At 35.7% G+C, this 19,156-nt stretch overlaps 1 protein-coding gene across 2 annotated transcripts in view; it reads right to left on the reverse strand.

The window, feature by feature from the left end:
• Positions 1 to 19,156, reverse strand: part of RELN (reelin) — a 536,122-nt gene that overhangs the window by 355,327 nt on the left and 161,639 nt on the right.

A 19,156-nucleotide genomic window follows, 5' to 3' on the forward strand; every position in this document is an offset into this window, starting at 1 on the left:
TGGAAGGGAGAATGGAATGTTTAACCAAGGGCTTTCCTTATCAGATATTCCATGGGGATGAACGCTGACTCACTATCATTTATATACATATTTTTTAACTCAAAAGAGAAAGTATGTGGAAGAGAACACATGGATTTTGAGTTGCTGAATAAGGAATAATCAAGGTTATATATTTTCAGGGAGTTTTTACCCATCCTGAAAAAATGCCCCATTTATTGATAAATAAAATATAGTATGTATTCTTACAGAAATTTAAATAAAATTATGGTTAGTTTTTCATATGAGAAGGTCATAATACTACAAAATGTATTTGAAAAATAGACAAAGAACCAAATATTTCACTAATGTCTGAGATAAATGCTAGATAACCAGTGTATCTATGAATAATTATTGGAGAAAGGAGAAAGGGTACCTCAGTTAAGCCACTGGTTAAAGTACTTATCCTGGTATCAAGAGGGAACAGAGGTCCCTGTAAGTACTTTTTAAAACACAGTCATAAAATATAATTTACCTCTTTCACATTCTAAAACAAAGAAGAAAAATAAACAGTGAACTGAATAACCATCAAGAGAATCTGAAAAATAAATTACCTCTTATTTAAATAAAGACAAAAATTCATTTCTCTTTTTCTTGGCCTTAACAATCAAGTACCACTGCAACTAAATTTTCAAGAGTCAGTATAACCTCTTCAGGATAGGTTAAGTCGGGAAGAGTGTCTCTTCCTTAGTATCCTAACATCCATGCTCATTCATTAACAAGTATTTTCTGACACCCACTGTGTTACAGGCTCCATGCAAATGCTAGAGAGAGAAAGACAAATAATACACAGCTTTCAGGTGAATGACGTCACAGATTAATGGAGAGAGACACATGAAATGACAATGGAGTAAGTGTAATGGCAGCTCAAAAGAAGGACTTTTAACCTGAATGGGGAGACTGAGGTGACATCCAGATTTAGTTATAATTGGTAACTGAGAAGTCAGATTTTAAGGATGGTGAATTGAATGCTAACATTAACATCTACTCCTTCCTGAAACCTCCCTAAAGTACAGTAAAAGATTTCTGAAAAAGGCAAAATCCCAAAGAGCCAAGAAGACAGGAGAGGCGACAAAAACATCAGAATTTGAGATACTGGAAAGCAGATGAATGAGCTGCAACTAACCTATAACACACCAAAACACTAAATCTGAAGCCAGCAATGGGTAGGCTGAAAGAAATTAGTATCACCAGATTCCCTCTGATGTTAGAGACCCTTTGTTAAAGTCTGTTTAAGAAGCTTCCTTTAAGAGCTCCTCGCCTCAGTTCAAGGTAGCTCAGTGACAGGCCCTCATCACATCTGCAAGACTGGAGGTTTATTCTCCAGAAACTCCAAGCACATTTGAAGGCAGACCACAACAAAGCAAATAGAAATAAATAAAAGTTTACATACTAAGTGAGATCCCCAGACTCCTTTATTGGCTCATAGAAGACTGGAAACTAGATGTATACACCTCCTCAGGTGATTGGAACATCTCTTCTGGAAACTCTGTCTTGCCCAAAAGAAAAATCTAAAGATACTAAAATCTGAGATCCTCAAGCAATCAGCCAAGCCAGACCAACCCACAGTGAGGACAACTACTTTTGAAAGAAAGGCCAACCTTTCTCATTACTACCTCTATACCTCCTCACTTCTCCAACAGAATTTCCTAATGATTTTGTAGGGCCTTATCACTAAATATCAATGGACTTTTGAGGAAATTCTTTATAATGAAAGAGGGGCTGAAACAAACCAATAGGAAAAAATTAAAAAATAGAGATTACACAGGATACAAATTTTAAAAATGGTGAAGCTAAAATATTTCTATAAAAATAAATACTCAAAAGGAAAACATACTAGAAATTTGAAATATTATAGCAGAGCTGAAAGACCAATAAAGGATTTCAAAGATAAAGCTGAGGAAATCACTCAGTTCAGTTCAGTCGCTCAGTCATGTCTGACTCTTTGCAACCCTATGAATCGCAGCACGCCAGGCCTCCCTGTCCATCACCAACTCCCAGAGTATATTCAAACTCATGTCCATCGAGTCGATGATGCCATCCAGCCATCTCATCCTCTGTTGTCCCCTTCTCCTCCTGCCCCCAATCCCTCCCAGCATCAGTCTTTTCCAGTGAGTCAAGTCTTCGCATGAGGTGGCCAAAGTACTGGAGTTTTAGCTTTAGCATCAGTCCTTCCAAAGAACACCCAGGACTGATCTCCTTTAGAATGGACTGGTTGAATCTCCTTGCAGTCCAAGGGACTCTGAAGAGTCTTCTCCAACACCACAGTTCAAAAGCATCAATTCTTCGGCACTCAGCTTTCTTCACAACCCAACTCTCACATCCATCCATGACTACTGGTAAAACCATAGCCTTGACTAAACGGATCTTTGTTGGCAAAGTAATGTCTCTGCTTTTGAATATGCTATCTAGGTTGGTCATAACTTTCCTTCCAAGGAGTAAGCATCTTTTAATTTCATGACTGCAGTCAACATCTGCAGTGATTTTGGAGCCAATAAATAAATAAATAAATAAAGTCTGACACTGTTTCCACTGTTTCCCATCTATTTCCCATGAAGTGATGGGACCAGATGCCATGATCTTCGTTTTCTGAATGTTGAGCTTTAAGCCAACTTTTTCACTCTCCTCTTTCACTTTCATCAAGTGGCTCTTTAGCTCCTCTTCACTTTCTGCCATAAGGGTGGTGTCATCTATATATCTGAGGTTATTGATATTTCTCCTGGCAATCTTGATTCCAGCTTGCGCTTCTTCCAGCCTAGTGTTTCTCATGATGTACTCTGCATATTAGTTAAATAAGCAGGGTGACAATATACAGCCTTGACGTACTCCCTTTCCTATTTGGAACCAGTCTGTTGTTCCATGTCCAGTTCTAACTGTTGCTTCCTGACCTGCATATACGTTTCTCAAGAGGCAGGTCAGGTGGTCTAGTATTCCCATTTCTTTCAGAATTTTCCACAGTTTATTGTGATCCACACAGTCAAAGGCACTGGCATAGTCACTCGGAAAGTAGAGCAAAAAGACAACTAGGTAGAGAGAAAAGCAAAAAGTAAAGAAAACAAGAGGATCTGTACAAAATGTCAAACATAATGATAGAGGCATACCAGAAAGAGTAGAGAAAATGGGGATAGGAATAGGACAGATCCTCAGTAACATAATTCAATAGAATTTCCTAGTCCTGAAGAGCAACTAATTGCATATAGAAGAGCCCACTGAGGTTCTAGCAGAATGAATAAAAACAAAGCCATAATAGTCTACAGCATCATGAAATCCCACAAATCCTAACTTTGTAAAGAACAAAACTTTTCTTAGAAAGGATGAAGAATCAGAATGGCCTTGGTCTTCTCAAGCTATACTGAGGGCTAGAAGGTACTGAAGAACCCCTTCCAGTCCTGAGGGAAACATTTCCACTGGAGAATTCTATACACAATCAACCTATCAATCAAGAGGTAGAATTAAGACATTCTCAGACCTACAAAGTCTCAAAACCTTTTTCCTACTCAAGAGTTTACTGGAGGACGCTATCTTTCAAATAACAAATCAATAACAATGACAGAAGCTGAAGAGGCTGCAGGGAATATATCAAGAAAGAGGAATAATAAAATAAAGAAAACTAGAGAAGCAAAGTGAGCAAGATAATGAGGAGATCCCAGGGTACCAGCTGTGCAGCCCTCCCAGAGAGTGGCCAGTCCAGATTAGAACAGGCCAGGAGCTACAGGAAAGAGTCTTGGGAAGTTTAAATGGATGGAAAACCTAATAGGTTCAAATGTGTTGAGAGAACTAGCAGAGACAGAAATACTTAGAAAAGAAAGCAAATAAAAAACAAGGAAATTATTAATTCTGGGGAAATCAAAAACTTATGCAGGGAAGGAAATTACAGTACAGTATATGACTCAGTTCTGAATGGTATTTACATAATCAATATTATAGACCATTTATATTGATCCAACCAAAATCACAAAAGAACATTCAGTCTCCCATTGTAGAAAATCAAGAGATAATACCTAAAACTGGAAAATGAAGCACTGGCAAAATAAGCATGTTATGTAGAGATATAGAAGAAAATTGTGAAAGAATCAGCTAAAAAACGGAAACATGGACAGCAGAAACATGCACACATGTGCACACACATGTGCACACACATGTGCACACACATGTGCACACACACAGACACATAGTAGAATATGTGACATGAACGCCCTCATCAGTAAGCAAAAACAGACTTGTATTTTTTTAACGTTTTTTTTTCTATTGAGGTAAAAGTCACATAATATAAAACAGACTACTTTAACCATATTTAACTATACTAAGCACATTCATACTGCTGTATAACTCTCACCATTATCCAGCTCCCCAATTTTTCACCGTCCTTAACTGAAACTCTATCCCCTTTAAACATTAGGTCCCTATGCCCCCCACCCCACTACCCCCACCCTTGGCTCCTGGCATCTACCAATGCACTTTCTGACTCTATGAATTTGACTATTCTAGGTACCTTGTATGTGCTAATTTGCTTCAGTCATGTCCGACTCTGTGCGACCCTGTGGACTGTAGCCTGCCAGGCTCCTCTGTCCATGGGATTCTCCAGGCAAGAATACTGGAGCGGGTTGCCATGCCCTTCTCCAGGGGAATCTTCCCAACCCAAGGATCGAACCTACATCTTTTACATCTCCTGCACTGGCAGACTGGTTCTTTACCACTTGTGCCACCTGGGAAGTCCATCTTGTAAAAGCAGAATCAAATAATATTTGCACCTAATGTATATTAGAATGCATTCTTGAGGTTAACTTAATATATGTCCTACTTGCATTTTTTTAAAGCCACTACAAGTCAGATTTTCTCTTATGAGCAGGAGTAGAACCTACTCCTAAATGATACAAATTCCAGGAATCATATATTTTCTGATTGATACTGTTTCCAGAAATATACTACTTTTTAATAAATTCTTTATCTCACAGTTCATACCAGAAGGAACTACTTTGATTATCCTGCTGTTACCAGTTCCTTTTCTTTAGTAATTTTAGTAATTTTCCCCTCCGAAACACCTATTCCTCAGTTCTCCAGTGTTGCTTTCTTTGCCCTGTGCTGACATGCCCTGGGCCCCCTCTGCTCTCCTGCGTGCATTTACTCTGCCCTTTGCCCTAAGCATTATGAAATCAATTACTTATTACACTACTAAGTAATGTCATTTCCTCTCATCCTTTTGTCAGTTGGGCCTTGAAAGCAATAGCTCTTCCATCTTTTCAGAGCAAGGCCCAAATAAGTAGGTCTTAAAATCATCACGACCTCAAGCTAGGTCTAATCAACTGTAACCAGAGGAAGGAGGAGAAGACATTTGTGTCAGTTTCTTGCATATGTTGGAATTATTTTCTTTGGCAGGAACATATCACATTCTTTCTTTGTGACAGTCTGCAGAGCTGATCACAGGGCTCCACAGCAGGCCAGTGACGAGGCTCGACAGCCTGGCAATCTCACCATTACCCCAGCGCCCTGGTAGCAGCACGGCTGGAGTCAGATTACCCTTCTCTCCAGGAGAAAAAAATCATGTCTTCTGCATGGATTACAGTGCATTCAGAGTATTTGGTTCAAAGAATAAATATCGGGCACTGCAGCAAGGATAACAACGCCAGGAAAATTCTCCCAACACTAGGAGAGTTCATTTTTGTCACTTTTTTTTTTTTTTTTAGGAAACTGACATATCTTGATTTCTATATTCTTTATAGTTTTTTGCTTTCAAACAAGAAGGGGACTGACTTTCCTTACAGCATATTAACATGTAATATTTTCCTTTTCTTGGGCTGGACTAATAAGGAAAGATAAACAGGCTTATTTTCTCATAGTTATTTTTAAAGTTATTACTGAAAAGAAATCTTAAGGCTTAAAATAAAAAATATTTTGACATGGCATGAATGTTCAGTTATTCTATTTTTTAAAAACATTTTGCAACATAAGATTAAAAAATAAATTGTAGTTATTAATTAATATTGAACTACTTAAAGAATATATAAGAATTACAAACTTGAAGTAACTGTTTTTTCATTATAGCTCTCTCAGTATTACTTTCAAAAATATATCCCACTGGTGGGACAACAATAGAAACCAATCATACCTAAATAAAAATAAATTGCATTTACCTGAAAAATGGCATAGTGTATAGCAACTCATTATTTTTACGTAGTGCATACAGCCATACAGAAAAGCTTGGGTTTAATCACAAGAGGTACTGTGAAATACATCTGTGACATCCTCTAACCTAACTCACGCCTACATGAGAGATTGGTACATCTTATGAATTAAACATAAGTCCTGATTTATGTTCAGTTATCCCTCATATCAAAAACTACAGTAGCAGAGCTGTGTCACTGTGAATTCATTTAATGATATTGATGAGACAGCCAGCACAGACACTGAAAAGTAACCGCCAGTGCACAGCACAGCCCTATAAATCACTCCCAAAGAGTGCCTGAGCAATAAATAACAAGTCATTAATTCACTGTAAGTTATGCTAAGAAGCTCAAACTACATATGTACCAGGTTGTAAATAAATGCCTCTGGTACAATATTCAGAGCAGGCAATGTTTGGCATTAAAACAACTTTTTATAAGAGCAAAAATTCATTGAGCAGAATTAATTCATTGTGAATTTCCCTTGGCAGACATAACACAATTAAAAAAAAATCAACCCTAAAACTTTTTTCATCAGAGGGAAAAACACACTTCACGTATTAAAATCCAATAGAACTTTTTTTAGTGCCCCAAATTATGAGTCTATCCAGTGAGTGATATAATGATTCTGCCATAAAACACTTGAATGAGCTAACAGCATTTCTGTGAGGAATAAGCTGGTGACAATGAGGCTAGTTATTCAAATGGTTTGCCTTGTTGCCTCTACAGGACCAGTAGAAAATAGATAACAATTAGCCATTTTGCCTTCTTAGGTGCATCAGAAAACACGGAGTTCAAGTGAGTTTCACTAACCTCTTCACCCCTCACCAGTTTCTACCTCATGAGGAACCCTCGCCCCCAGCCACTCTCTCCCCAGGTCCTCAGAAACAAGTCCTCTAGCTGCCCGAGGGGACACCATCTGGTCCCACCTAGCCCTTCCAACCTTCGTACAGACTCTCCAGTGCCACACATTTATCTGTCCTGCCTCCTCTACTCAGACTCCTGCCTCTGCCACTTGGTTGCTAAAGAGTGTTTCAAACAAATTCATTTCCAGATTTATTCTTCCCAGACAACTAGTATACAATTTAATGTGGAGAGTTGGAACAGCAACCTAACCAAAAGTGGTAGATCTTAAAGATGAAAATCTCATGCACTATTTCTTTCTTTCTTTTTTTTTTTTTTTTGCATTTTGTAGGTGGCTAGCACTGGATTTTCCTGGGCTGTAGTATATATGCATACATATAATAAAGACTAATCTTTCCTTTTTCTTACTGCTTTGTCATCTGTAACCAAGGAACTCTAAATGAGGTCTCATCAGCAGAGAGTGTTAATCGGTCCTAGATATAGTAGCATTTTAACTATATTACATTTCAAGCTTATGTTTAATGTTTGGTTTAACATCACCTTAAGGCTTCTTTTATCACCACTGCATTCTAATTCAAACTTATCTAATGTTAGTGTTTAAAATGACTTCCTCTCTAGATATATCTGCTTGCATTTTTAAGGTTCAATTTTATCACTGTTATTTCTAGACTATCTTCTAACATTCTCTAGGGACCTTTTGAATTTTGTCTTCTCACTGGAATTTAGTAACAAGCACTTAATCATTTAGCATCATCTAAGAATTTAATTAACTTGCTGTTTTCTCTTGTTTCAGGTCAATAATGAGGATGTTAATATAGATGTGACATTAGTCCCCCTGGAAGGTCATTGGAAACCTGTTCTCTTGCTATACACATGGCTAATTATCCTCTATGATCCTCTGACCAGTTGTTTTGTTTACTGTTATGTGATAACATCCACATCCTTGTCAATTTGAAGTAAAACTGCACGGGAACTGAGAAAAGATAATAGCCAACAGACAATGCTTTATATCTTTATGATTATTGACACCTAGGAGTATCAAGGAGGCATATACTGAAGCAATTCTTCATGATTTTCCCTAAATGAATTAGGTAAATGCTAAATAGAAGTAACTTTGTCTCCAGATAAGAAAACTGAGACAAAGAAGTCAATGACATGAGAACTTAACATGTCAATCTGATTGTCTTTACTTTTTTAAAGCGAGGATACATAGTATTTTTAAAAGCCATACTTGTATGTGCTTCCCAGGTGGCACTAGTGGTAAAGAACCCACCTGTCAATGCAGGAAACCTGGGCTTGCAATATCCCCTGGAGGAGGGCATAGAAACTCACTTCAATATTCTTGCCTGAAGAATCCCCTGGACAAAGGAGCCTGGCAAGCTACAGTCCATAGGGTCACACAGAGTCAGACGCGACTAAAGCAACTTAGGACACATGCATATATGCAAAATGTATACAAAATGCTTCATTATTTAAATATGGTTGGAAAATTGGATTTTCCATATAAGTAAAATCTCCAGATGAGTCCAGAAAACTGAAGGTGATGCCATGAGCATAGTAATAAAATCTTACACATGGAATACAAGTAATATATCAGTAAGAAGGTCTCTAAGGAAAGAAGGAAGACTTAAAGATCTCCTTTCCCTGTATTTTTCTCATTTTTTTCCTGTATTTTTCTTTTATTTTTATTTTTTTTTTTTTTAAATTTTTTTTTTTTTTACTTTTTGTATAATTTTTCATCCATCTCATCAGAACTTTCAAATGAATTCTTTTAATTAATACTACATTACCCCAATATATGGAATTTGACAATGACGACCTCAAGACACCAGATCGGACTTTTCTGGGGATCATTCCCTATCATGCACCAGCCCCAAGCATGCAGCATCCTGCGTCATGACATATGACTGGTGATTCATGTTCACATGATAGATATACTATGCTGATGCACTCAATACCAATCAGTTTATTACTTTTTCTTCTTTTCTTGTTCACTTGTTCTACATTTACATATTGTGTAGTCGTTGGAAAAGCATCAATTAAGGGCTCATATTAGCCCTAGCTAAACCTGAGTTGCAGTCCTGCCTCTTACTAGCTATATTAACTAGCTGTGTAATGAGAATGCTATTATGTTCTTAAATAAAAATAAGGATGGATAATCTGACAGATTTTTTTTTCCTAATTTGGAAGTCACAGTCTAATAGTCTAAAACTGTTCAATTCTGGTTTCAGTGTGTAATGCTCCATTGCTAGAAGGATCAGACAGGTAGTTGCTGCAGTTGCTTATGATGAAGGAATCTCCATCACCCAGCTCTGTGAGGAGTTTAGTTCTAGTTACTTTTCTCCATGCTTCTCTCTTATCCACTTCTTGGCAATGCCAGTCAAACTGGTGGAGGAAAGTTTTGATTTTGGAATCTTCTGTAATAATGAGTGATGTTGAGCATCTTTTCATGTGTTTGTTAGCCATCCGTATGTCTTCTTTGGAGAAACGTCTATTTAGTTCTTTGGCCCATTTTTTGATTGGGTCGTTTATTTTTCTGGAGTTGAGCTGCATGTCTCTGCTTTTTAATATGCTGTCTTGGTTGGTCATAGCTTTTCTCCCAAGGAACAAGAGTCTTTTAATTCCATGGCTGCAGTCACCATCTGCAATGATTATGGCAGCCCAAGAAGCAATAATAGTCTGTCAGACTATTTCTGCTATTTTTCAAAAGGATATCAGTCCTGAATATTCATTGAAGGACTTGCTGAAAGTTCAACACTCATGAAGAACTTGAAAATGATGCTAAGATTGAAGGAATTGCATTTTAAAGACATCTACCCAGTTGCCTGGCTTGCTGCAATCCATTAAAACTGAGCAACTGAACAGAAGTGAGTATCATTACTATATTTTACGAAAAGAGGTGCATAATTATAACAGCTTTAGACTCTGAAGTTATATTTTAAAAATTCTGATAAAAATCTTTCATTAATTCAGTTCAGTTCAAGTCACTCAGTCATGTACTTTCATGAATTGCAGCAATCTTCCATTCAGTTCATCAGACTAATCGAGTTGGTGATGAGCCATCATCAGGCAACTAACAGTAATGAGTCAATGAAAAGCAAGTGTCATATCAAAGAACACCCAGGACTGATCTCCTTTAGCTTTATCTCGGTGCTCAGCTTTCTTCACAGTCCAACTCTCATATCCATACAGGACCAATGGAAAAACCATAGCTTTGACTAGATGGACCTTTGTTGGCAAAGGAATGTCTCTGCTTTTGAATATGCTTTCTAGGTTGGTCATAAGTTTCCTAAACACATGAACTATTTTAGGGAACTATTTTAAAAGGTTCTTCAGTATGCTCTAGAATTTTACCTTTATTTTCTCAGTGTAGAATTAGAAAAGGAGGCTATAGCTCTCAAGACAGGTGTCATTATGTTAAAAAAAAACCACAAAATTTAAACCATCTTTCATTTTACATAAATACAAAAAGATCAGATATAGAAAATTACCTCATAAAAAAGTTGACTTAGTTTCCCAGAGACTTCTTCTTCTGGAAACACAAACACACTTTCCAAGGCCTTTCCATCAGGACTGATATAATTTAGACCCCATAAAAATACAATTTTATCTGACATGTAACCACTCTTCCAGCAACTGCTATCTGTGATTCTTCTCTTTCCACTGCCCCTTGAGAGGCTTCCCCGAATTTGGAGGGTCATGGAAGCCATATGGCCAGTTGGGAGACTGAGTCCACAATTGCTTTCACGGTAAACCTCTTGGTATAAAACTGATAACTTATAGATCCTAATTTTGTAAGAACAATTAAAATTTTATTTCCTTTTACAGATCTTTATTTGTCTACATATTGATACCAATTTTGTCGCTCTTCTGCTTACTCATGTTTACAGTTATCATTCTACAATTTATACACATGAAGTCAGCATTTCATTCCCTGGAAGAATCTAGTGTACACATAAACTTGAATATTTCACTGTGAACTCTCACTTCTAGATGATTATATATCAGTGCATTGAGTCGTGTCCGACTCTGTGTGACCCCAAGAAGGCAGCCCACCAGGCTCCCCTGTCCCTGGGAGTCTCCAGGCTCCCCCGTCCCTGGGATTCTCCAGGCAAGAACACTGGAGTGGGTGGCCTATAAACATTAAATAATTAAGAATTCAGTAGGTGAATATTTATATAATAAAGCCACTCTCATTTACTAATGAAATTTACATTCCTTATGTTTTCCTTACACACACACACAAAATTATACAGCTGAATAACAAAGATACTTAAAAATATATAAGCATTAGACTAATAGGCTCACTTACTAGTGATAAGTTAGTTGCAAGGCTACGCATTCCAGTGAGCTTTAGAAAAGGGACAGAATTTCAACTGAATTAGTTTGCCTTATAAAACAGATGTTTAAAAGGCATTTATTGAAGCTTAACAATGGAACCGAAAATAATGCAAGGTAAGAAACAATGTTTTTAATGCATGTAAGAATTAAAGATTTTAAAATTTAAATAATAAAAAACTTAAAAAAAATAAAAAAAAATAAAAAATAAAAAAAAAATAAAAAAAATAAAGTGATGACTAGGTAGTTAGAACAATGATAAGGAAACTGACACTTACCCTAATCTATCAGTACCTATCAAATAGAACCATTACTGTTAAAAAATGAAAAGTTAGCTACTGTCTTTGTGATGCTGGCCTTTGTACAAAGATCATAGTATGATTTTATTTTAACTGGGTTGACTTCTTAGCTTAGCTTTTCATTTTAATCAGGTTGACCTGATAATTTAACATGAAAATAATATGCTTTCATAATTAGGAGTGTGCAAAGAGCATTAGCTATAAGATTGTTCATCATAAAGCTGTTACAATAGTAAACATTGGAAATATGCAAAATGTCCATAAATAAGGAATTAATTAAATATAGCACAGCCATATAATATAATACTATCCTGATGATGTTGTAGATGGAGGTTTATTAGGAAAACATTTATAATGTTACATTAGGCTTAAAACAAAGCTAGATTAGAAAACAATGTATGGTAGAAACCCAGTTTTATTGAAAAATAAATAAATAAAACTGAACACATATATATATAGAAAAATAAGGCTTAAGATACCTAGTATTCTTATTCATGAGGTAACGGGAATATGCACCCACGCACGCGTGCGGGTGTGTGTGTCTGTGCACACACACATGCATGCACACGTACACAGGGGAACAAGTGCCAAGGGGCTTGTAAATGTGTGCACATGCATAGGTATTCACCTAGCTGTAGTTTTAAATGTCTTCTTCACTATATAAATATTGCTTTCACAGTCATAAAATGAAATTATCCTAAAACATTTAAAAAGAAGTAGTTTTTACTGTCAAGTTTAAATGTTAAAAACAAAGCCTGTCTGCAGCATGTATTTCTTTCATTCTTTTAAATTATAAGTCAAAATTAAGGAATTTACATCCCGACTCAAACATAAAATACTGAAAGCCAAAAACAATTAACATGACATTTTTACAAAGAGTAATGTCTGAAAACAAACAATTGGCAGGGGGAAAAAACATATATTCCAAATATAATACTTGGATTAAATGATAAATATATTATTCTAAGTCTTATTTGCGGTCACCAAAGTGCAATATGGCACTGAAATTACAAAATAAATACTTCTCAAGAGAAATTCTGATTCTCTTTGATCTTAGAAGAGGTCATCTCATGCTCCAAGTGAGCCATTTAGAAATCTCCCCTTGCTATTTATTTGTATGGGAATTCTGATTGCACAATACACATAGAACCACTGTATAAAATTTTAAAAACCTATGTTTCAATGGTAAAATATAAAAACTTATTATCAGGAATTACTTTCTTTGCATTGATGATTTAGTACAGTTATTTATACTCTCAGTTTCTTCTAACAGGTTTCTATTTTCCAATAAATCCATACATATTACTTTAATTCCTTATATCCAAGATCTTTAAACAGAAATGCACACCAAATCTATCCTATTTATAAATTCTGATGATATATAGATAATATATATTCAATTGTTCATTTACAAGATATATAATATAAAAAACTTGTAAAACTACCCATTTCAACATATTTTAAAAAATTTATCCACTGTGGCATTTATTAGCAACCAGAAAGTCTGAAAATAGCAAATATTTTATTTTAAATTTTTTAGAGTTAAATGTTACCATTTAAAATGCCCTAAGATAAACTTACTTAGATTTCTTTATCAAAGTATAAAATATTAATAGCATTTAACTTTAACACCAAAAAATAATGAATGTCATGGCTGGTGTAATATTAAAAGATTTGATGTTTTCACCTAATATGACTGTAGGTACATTTTTCTGTTCCGTTTTTCCTCTCCTACACAAAATTATTCTATGCCAAATCCCTTAAATTCCTTTTGAAGTTTGAAATTAATTCCCATGGTTACTCTTCCATAATCCCCCATCTTTAAGAAAATTCAAAATATCCTTATAGTTTTTGAGAAATCAGATGGAATCCCAAATATCCTATTGAGTATGTGCTATGCTTTTAAGAAGAAAAACCACACTCTCATTCTCTGAAAAGCTGTCCATCAAGGAGTCTAATTCTGTAATTAATATTAATACAAACAAGGTAACAATTTGCTTTAAGTGTCCATTCATAATGTTAAATCAGTGGTAAATTATAAAGAACTTCCATAGAAATACATAAGATATACATATTGATCCTAAATGAAATTCATTATTAGCAGTTCTACTATACTTTAATGGCAAATGAATTCTTAATAATGAGGCACTTGATGTGTTATCAAGAATGAGATTGACAAGAAAACCACTCAGCTTCACTTTCTAATAATATTATAACATGTTACTAATAAAGCACCTATATTTTTCAGTTTGGAAGAAGAAAGTTTAAAGAAGATGATGTTTTATCTAACCTTTTAAATATAGTGTTTCCTGTACAGAGTTGTCAAAGGTTTTGCTCTTTTATAAGCTTGTCTTGCCCTTACCATCAGAAGTCCATAAGAACAGATGCTGGAATAATTAAAAACCTATCACTATAGACTCTTCCATCACATTACAGACTAGGAAAATGAAGGCAGTTTATGGGTGTCCTTGTCTCACTTTATCCACCTCTTCATGGTTGACATGTAAGCTTTAATGTGCATCCTTGCACCTCTCCTCCGGCAGGAAGCCTGTCTCTGGGGATCACTTGCAGAAAATAGGACATTGAGTCCATAATTAAAGTAATCTCTTTCCAGGCAGATGCTGCAGTTGGCTCTGTTATCATATATTACAAAAGGCATCTTGAGGGTTATAAAATGTGCAGCAAATAGCTTTGGAGATGAGAAACAGCAATTTTTCATCTAATTTTGATCCATAGACATGTAAGCACTGCATTGCTACTTTTTGGTTTTGAGCCAAATAACTATTATGGTGCTGAGAGAAGCCAGGCAGTAACCAAAATTAAAGAATACGTTAGCTTTTATCCTCAAAGTGAGAAAAGCTCTTTTGTAACCATCTTTGCACTTAGCAAATAAGGATGCCATCTCAAATCTGAGCATTAATGCCTGCAGGCAGATTTAGAAGAAAGGCTTATGTAGCTTAGCTTTACAGCCATATTTTCAATATATTTGCTTAAGTTAAAACCAGGGGTTGATTAAGGGACCAACTCCTTGCAACTACAGTGTACATTTTTAATTAGAAGCATTTCTTCTGTTTATCTTTCGCATAATATTTTAGGGCATTGCTCTTTGAAATATATGTCAGCCCAGATAACTGGTATGTTCATATCATTCATAATCCCTTCTATAAATACCAGTAGTGGAGACAAATGGAAGAGATTTGACTAATACATTTTGTTTCCAGCTTAGGACTTGCCAATGTGGATAAACAAAACCTGATCTCAGTATTGTGAGGTGCTAAATGGAGATGGAAATAATTTTGTTCAATATTTCTCAGTGCTAAATATGACAACTTCTCAATATGAACTGCTTCAATTTTTAAAAGGTGATCTAAGAATTCCAGAAAATATGTGGTTTAAATATTTTTATTTCCTCAAACTGTTTTTTCTTTTAATTTAACAGCAAAGTTCTATGTAGACTTGTGACTCTAAATTTAAAATGTTACAACATAAAGCCAGATGTCATGAGTGCATGCATGGAAGTTTAAATAACATAGGAGAAACTCTAATTTTCTAACACAGTCTTCTGGTACCTTTATGCATTAAGGTATGTTTTTCATTCGTATATTCATGCATTTGCTCATCCACCCAACAAATATATTTTAGAGAAACTTTTGTTCAAATAATTTTATAATACTACTTCAATTCAAACATTAATATTAGAAAATATGTAATCAGTATTTTCAGCTCAAAGGCAATTTTCAATTTTGCATATTTCTTTCACTCTGTGTTTACGCATGTTATTTTGTTTTTAAGTAATTATTTTATCCCTGCTATTGTTGTTCAGTCACTAAGTTGTGTCCAGCTGTTTGCAACCCCATAGGCTAGCACCCCATGCTTCCCTGTCCTTCACTATCTCCCGGAGTTTGCTCAAACTCATGTCCATTAAGTCAGTGATACCATTTGACCATCTCATCCTGTCACTCTCTTTTCCTCCTGCCTTCAATTTTTCCCAGCATGAGCATTATTTTCCAATGAGTTGGCTCTTTGCATTAAGGCAGCCAAAGTATTGGAACTTCATTTTCAGCATTAGTCCTTCCAATGAATATTCAGAGTTGATTTCCTTTAGGATTGACTGGTTTGATCTCCTTGCAGTCCAAGGGGCTCTCAAGAGTCTTCTCTCCAACACTACAATTTGAAAGAATCAGTTCTTTGGCGCTCAGCCTTCTTTATGATCCAACTCTCACATCCATACACAACTACTGGAAAAACCATAGCTTTGACTAGATGGACTTTTGTCAGCAAAGTGATGTCAGCTTTTTTATTACACTGTCTAGATTTGCCATAGCTTTTCTATCAAGGAGCAAGTGTCTTTTAATTTCCTGGCTGCAGTCACCATCCGTGATGATTCTAAAGCCCAAGAAAATAAAATCTGCTACTGTTTCCACTTTTTCCCATATATTTGCCATGAAGTGATGGGACTGGATGCCACGATCTTAGTTTTTTGAATGTTGCGTTTTAAGCCAGATTTTTCAATCTCCTCTTTTATCCCTAGTATTATTAATTTTACTGTTTGGTCTGATATTAACATAGTTACACCGGTAAATTAACTATACTTCAAAAAATATAGTGATACCAACTCTCTTTTGGCTAACATTTTCCTGAGGTCTTCCCTGGTGGTCCAGTAGCTACTTCATGCTCCCAATGCAGGAGGTTTGGGTTCAATCCCTGTTCAGGGAATTAGAGTCCACGTGTTGCAAACAAGAGTTTGCACGCTATAACTAAAAGATCTCAAAAGCTGCATTAAAGATTTCAATTGCTACAATGAAGATCAAAGATTCCACATGCCACAACCAAGACCCAGCAAAACCAAATGAATAAATAAATAAAAATATTTTAAAAAATTCCCTGGTATGTCATTTTCCCCACCCACTATCTGCTTTTAATGTGTCTGTGCCATTATATTTAGGTTTCTCTGTTGGAAGCAGTATATTGCTGGATTTTTGAAATTGCATTCTGAAAGTTACAGTGTCTTAATTGGTGAATTGAATGTTTACATTTATTGTTTTTTATATATTTTAATCATTTTAGTCAAAGTTTCTATGCGATTTAGTGGAAGAAGTTTTTACCGTGCCAACTCAGGCTTCCATGATGCCAGAAGTCATCTGAAAACATAATTTTAATGTGTTTGAAATAATTTTTTTATGCTTTTATCACTTAATATTCTAGGTATTTCCAAGTTGTTATACTGTCTTTCATAATTACTATTAATATTTTAAAAGTGATATAGAGTGGTATATAAGATGGTAGTTAACAGGACATGTTTTAGATCAAAACCAACCTGTCTCTGAGTTCTTTGAGCTCTTCCTTCAGTAGGTGGTTCGAAGAGAGGAATTTAGTAGTTTGCCTGGTACACAGGTGCTCAACAAATGGAAGTTGCTATTTTGACTACTACTATGATTATCACCTGGAGAAGGAAATGGCAACCCACTCCAGTACTCTTGCCTGGAAAATCCCATGGACAGAGAAGCCTGGTAGGTCTATGGAGTCACAAAGAGTGAGACATGACTGAGTGACTTCATTTTCTTTCTTTCTTTCTTATCATTATCACCATCATCATCACATGGTATTCCAAATTTCATTATCACTCACTTTCCTATTAATGATGATTTGCCTTTCAGATCAGTTAATTTTAAATATTAGGCACATGGTAGTAAATTTTCATGGCACAAGGGCATACTTGAAAAGACCCAGAACTTGAAACATGTGGCAGGGGATGGGGGAAAATGAGGAATTGGCAGGGTGAAAGCAGGGGCTGAGGCTCAGAAGTGGGGACAGGGGGAACCCAGGGTAGCCAAAGAGCAGCTCCGAGTCCTGAGCACTGTGTGGGAAGGGAGCCAGAGGGAATCCTCACCTGTCACACTTGGCCTAGCACTGCCCATAAAGTTAAGGACCATAGTAATTCCAGCACTGACAAACAAAATTCAAATGAAGAGTTTGGTAATCAGTTTTTTACATAAAACTTCCCTACTTGTCCAGGTTAGCAGTTATGAGAATTCAAGTTCACAGGACAACTCCAAAATCAATGTCCTTTGAAGTATCTGGTTATTTACATTCTGTAAATGTTAAGGTAACACTAGAGGAAAAAATAATTCGTCCAATCCTCTAAATCAGTACTGCACATCGAACTTTATATAATAATGGAAATGTGCTAGGTGTGCTGTAGAATATAATAGAAACTACACATTTATGGCTAATGAGAACTTGAACTGTGGCTAGTGCAAATGAAGAACTGATTATTTAGTTTTATTTGACTTTAATCATTTAAATTTAAAAAATCACATATAGCTACCATGTTAGAAAGTACAATTTTAAACAAATTTTTGAATATGTTTGTGTATATATGCCTATGTGTATATATGTATATATACTATACCCATGTGTGCATATATATACACACACACATATACACAATATAGATAACTGTATATAAATATACACACACAGTATGTCCAAATAAGTCAGAGAGGATTAGTTCTTCAAAAAATTTTTTATCTGGAAGAAGAAATCAAAATTTTATTTCATATTTGTAGTAATGTCTTAATATTTAAAGATCTTCAAGCAGAATTAAGCAAAATCCTCTTGCTAGTATATATTAACCCAGTGATTATGTTGGCAAACTGTGGAGTTGCTGCTGCCATGAGAAAAGCCTATTTACCTGTTTCCCAGACATTTTTGTTATCACTATTATTGACTGTGTAGTCAGTTTAAAGAAACAGAAGTAATTTCACATTTTTGGCTTCTAAAACTGGTTCCACTGAATTCTACTAACAGAGAAATAACTCAAATCTCTGCCCACATCTCATTAGAAAATTTCTATCAGATATGGAGAACTGCTGATAACTGTTACATGTAAAGCTTTTAGATTTACTGATTTAGGTCCTTCTGCTTTCACAAGAGTTACGTGTGTTTTCTAGTAAGAAGTGCAAAGTAGAGTAGTAATCCCGTCTAAACCACAAGGCCTTGTAATAAGGAGCATCTAGGTTTGATCCCTGGATGGGGAAGATCCCCTGGAGAAGGGAAAGGCTACCTACTCCAGTATTCTGGCCTAGAGAATTCCATGGACTGTATAGTCCATGAGGTCCGCAAAGAGTCAGACATGACTGAGTGACTAATTTTCTCTTTCACTTTCAAGGATTCCAAACTTTAGTCCATTTACTTAAGTGCCCTCCACAAGTCACAAGTACATTACAGGAATGGAAGGGAAGAAGTAAAGGATGGGTTTGCTATAGAGTTTTAAGACTTAACATTAGGAAAAACTACTATTTCTACATAAAAAGAAAAAAAAGTTTAAAAATCACCAACTATTTACTGTGGGATAGAATTTCATAGATGCAGGTCCATATTTGGACCTGAGTTAAAAATACTTCATTTCTGACGTAGACAATTTTTCTCACTATAAAGCAGTTTCTACTTCTCTGA

Source organism: Ovis aries, chromosome 4, assembly GCF_016772045.2.
Source record: "Ovis aries strain OAR_USU_Benz2616 breed Rambouillet chromosome 4, ARS-UI_Ramb_v3.0, whole genome shotgun sequence".
Classification (NCBI taxonomy): domain Eukaryota; kingdom Metazoa; phylum Chordata; class Mammalia; order Artiodactyla; family Bovidae; genus Ovis; species Ovis aries.